The sequence below is a fragment of the Leptonotus elevatus genome, chromosome 9, assembly GCF_054856555.1.
Source record: "Leptonotus elevatus isolate MCC_2025b chromosome 9, RoL_Lele_1.0, whole genome shotgun sequence".
Classification (NCBI taxonomy): Eukaryota; Metazoa; Chordata; class Actinopteri; order Syngnathiformes; family Syngnathidae; genus Leptonotus; species Leptonotus elevatus.
Genome location: NC_141247.1, coordinates 6,887,953 through 6,892,114, shown reverse-complemented (window position 1 = coordinate 6,892,114; position 4,162 = coordinate 6,887,953).

Sequence of the window (4,162 nt, the reverse complement as noted above, 5' to 3'; positions counted from 1 at the left end):
CTTCATATATTTTCAAACCGGCGTCGTACATAGACAAATTCTAGCAGCAAACATGTGGACTTGTTAGAGGAGAGATTCAGGCATCTTGTCATGCCTCAGTCACAGCTCTGTTTTAAGCTAACGTTAAACTAGAGCAAGTATTAGCCAACATGGTAGTTTGGGGCAACTTGTCTCAGTCATTTTGGGGTTTGTTGTCACATATGCAAAGAATGGGCCAATGAAAAATGCAACTCTGTTTTTGTATGCCAGAATTGTTCTTCAGATGATAATTCTGAAAAGTGAGGAAATTAGTCTTCCAGGTTTTGTTTCATTGTTTAAAAATAGATTTTCCGGTTGTTGGAACTACAATATGCTCACATGTCAGAATTGGTTTAAGTTTCATGATGAACCATCCATCCATTAACCGAAATGCCTAATTTTTTGAAATTCAATTTAATCTCAAATTTCCAGTTTAAGGGAAGCAAAACGGGCATTTGAGTCTGAGAGCTACGACCTACATGCCAGCAGTTCCTAAGGATCTATTTCATAATATTTTATGTTAAAGTTTGCTGAATGACTATGGTAAATTTTCAAGATTAACAAAAAATAATCATATCTGGCTGTAAAAAACAACAACAACAAACACATAAATAGGAGAACAAGAATAATTTTGTCCTTGTTTTATTAGTTGTAAAATCCAGTGTGATATTGTACCCCATATAGTGTGACAACTTACCCATTGGCAGCAAACTCAAGGTGCATTCAATGACCACTCACACAGTAGGACATATCAAATTTCCATAGAAAAACTCAATTCAGTGCACCAAACAGCGATGACTAGTCCTACGTGAGCACATTGCAAGGGGTACGTGGAAACATTCTATTATCTATTTGCCCCATCATCACAGATGACTGATGGAAATAAAAATAAAAATGCTACAGCAGGTCTGATTATTATTATCTTTAGTGTTCTGTTCATGCAGTTAATACCTGCTGTCAAATCCGTCTCTTAGATTTGTCATCAATCGTCCTGGGAGGTTGGCTGTGGATCTTAAATTTCTGAATAATATGTGCAAGTGTAGTCAGAGGAACATCAAGCTGCTTGGAGATGGTCTTATAGTCTTTACCTTTAACATGCTTGTCTATAATTTTATTTCTAATTTCCTGAGACAATTCTCTCCTTTGTTTCCTGTGGTCCATGTTCTGTGTGTTTACACATTTGTCACTGAACAGCACAGTGACTGTTCTGCCTTGTGCAGTTTGATCATTGTTTCTGGTCGAACCCTTCATTTGGGATGGACTACTCGTTAGCATTTTAATAGGCGGGCTGACTGTTGCTGTATATTAGCGGACACACCTTGTTTGTCCTGTGGTCAAATTATTTAAGTTTTAAGTTTACCATCATTTTTGTCCAGACCTGTTAAATCAAGAGGTGTTTTTTTTAGTTTTGTTTTTATAATTCTGTTGAATCACAATTCAAAACCTATGTCTGATTTTCATTAAACTTTGATTTATTATCACCCATTTTTTTTGATTTTCTTCTTTCATCAACTCTTTCATTAACTCATTCATTTTCTGTCAATAAGAAGTACAAAAAAGTGTGTCCGTGTTTTTATATTCAATATAATGAATTACAAAGACAAGATAATTAACGTTCAAACTCATAAACTTTAAACTACCAGTTTATTGGGGGTGCAAATGTTCACTCAATTTGAATTTAATGCCTGCAACATGTTCCAAAAAAAGCTGTGACAGACAGGGGAATGTAAATTGCCTCTCCATTATCTCTTTGCCCCGGAGGACACGGCACACATGATTTCCACAAACAATTTGAAATTTGGACTCACAGAACACTTTTCCATTTAGCTTTTCTGGGTGTTGTTGATATATTGCTTTGCATGGTATCATTTCAACTTGCATTTGTAGATGTAGCGACGAACTGTGTTAAGTGACAGTGGTTTTCTGAAGTGTTCCTGGGCTCGAAAAGCAATATGCGTTGAGAAGCTCCTTTTACACTCATAATGACACACACTTGTTTCCTATTAACCTGTTTACCTGTAGACTGTTCCAAACAAAACCAAAAAAAATCCCAGTCTTTTGTTGCTCCTATCGCAGCTCTTTTGGAACATGTTGCATGGCCTGAACTTTCAAAAGGAACGGAAGGGAACAAACAGCTTGAGATTATGGAATGTTTATTTTACAACAGATGGAGTGAGAGCTCTCTCACAGGTGTGCGGTTGTGCAGAAGTCTGGATTGACAGGACGTTTGAAGAGAGCAGGCTCGCTGGGAGCATGTGGGCGAGGTGACAGGTGGTGAACAAGGAGTAGAAATCTGGTGGCTTGGTGGAGTCTGAGGCTGGCTTGACAAGGGCAGTTGATGAAGATGTGAAATAGCTGAGTGACTCCAAGGCACCACACCTGAAACGACACAATTATGCACACGCACACACACGAACTCAGGGGTGCTGAGACAGCAGACTTAATAGAAAATCCACGTATAAATGTGGCTCAGTATAGTATAATTGCATTAGGGGGGAAAAGTTATTGAATAATAATAATAATAACAATAATAATAATTTACTATTATTTATTATTTATTATAAATAATAATTATTGATTTTTTTTAATTATTTTTTTTATTTATATTTTTATTTTTTATTTTTTATTTTTTATTTTTATTTTTATTATTATTAAAACAATGTTTTTATTTATTTATTATTATTATTATTATAATATATATATATATATATATATATTTTTTTTTTTTTAGTGGCAACCAGTTTGGGGTGTACCTTGCTTACCACCCAAAGACAGCTGGGGTCTGCTCCAGTAACCCTAGTGAAGACAAGCAGTTACATAATGGATGGATTATTATCATCATCATTACTTTTTACTGTATTACAGTATATTTTTACTCCTCCTTGGCCTTATATAAACTACAGTTCTGCAAGGTTTTTCGAACATTTTGTTGTTTTTACATAACTTCCCAACGCGACGTATTATGCATATTGTTCAAATGCATGTTTTCTTGATAAAGAACTTTCCATCCAACAATAACATACAATATTTGTTACCATGTATACAATTGACTTAGTGTTTACTTTTCTGCAAATGTTCTAACTATTGTAGAAGCGCTAATGTCATTTTCACTAATGGTGCTATATTGTGTATTGATTTACCTGAACAAAGTTATGAAATCTCATTGTTACTCCATTTTCATGTCATTAGTGACCAACAAGTTATTTTTAGCAAGCTGACTGGGTGGTGTTGGACATGTTCCCATTGTGTTCAGGCTGGCATGGAGCTGTTTGTGTGTGTATGTCTGTATGTGTGCAAGTATGTGCATGTCTGTGTGAGTTGTGTGTGTGCGTGTGTGACAAAGAAAAAAAGGACATTTAACTGAGGGGAAATGGTTTTGGGGGTAGCGTCTGGCCACACCACAATAGCACCAGGGAGGACAGGATATCCTGCTTACTGCATAAGCTGAAGTCACGCACACGTGCGCTCACACTAACGAAGTACAATGCACACCGTCAGATGTTTAACATCTCCATTGTTGGTGTTGCCTTTAGTGTGTGATATGAGTCATGCATTGTAATAAAAATATGATGGGGATGTTCCATATCACAAACCAAAAGCTTTTGTTCCTTCATTTGAATTGTGTGACCATCACACTTGTTTCCCTTCAAAATAATGCGATCATTTTTTGTGATTAATTAATCAATTAACGCTTTATCTTTGACAGCACTACTTATATAATTATAGTTTTATTTTTTATTAGAACTCTTGATAAAACACAACCCAGAACATATAGACATGCCATACACACATACAGATCACAATGAACATTTTAATGAGCGTATTTGAACAATATCAAGTTTATGGTTTCATAGGAGAATGATGAAAACTTTTTTTGAGATGTATGAAAACAAATGTACTGTGTCTGAAGCTTGAATGCAATACATCCAATTTCACAATACCGATAACTGCATGGAAATTATTGCATTTCAAAGTAAACAATAGAGGAAGTGAACATTCATCTTAATGCAATGAGTTGTGGCTTGCTTGCTTTATTCATCTATTGTATGAAAAAAGATTGCCATTCCAATTTTGATCATCATCATTAGAAAAGTTTTACTTTTCTTAAATATACGATATCTTTGGATTTTGGCACAAAAAAAAT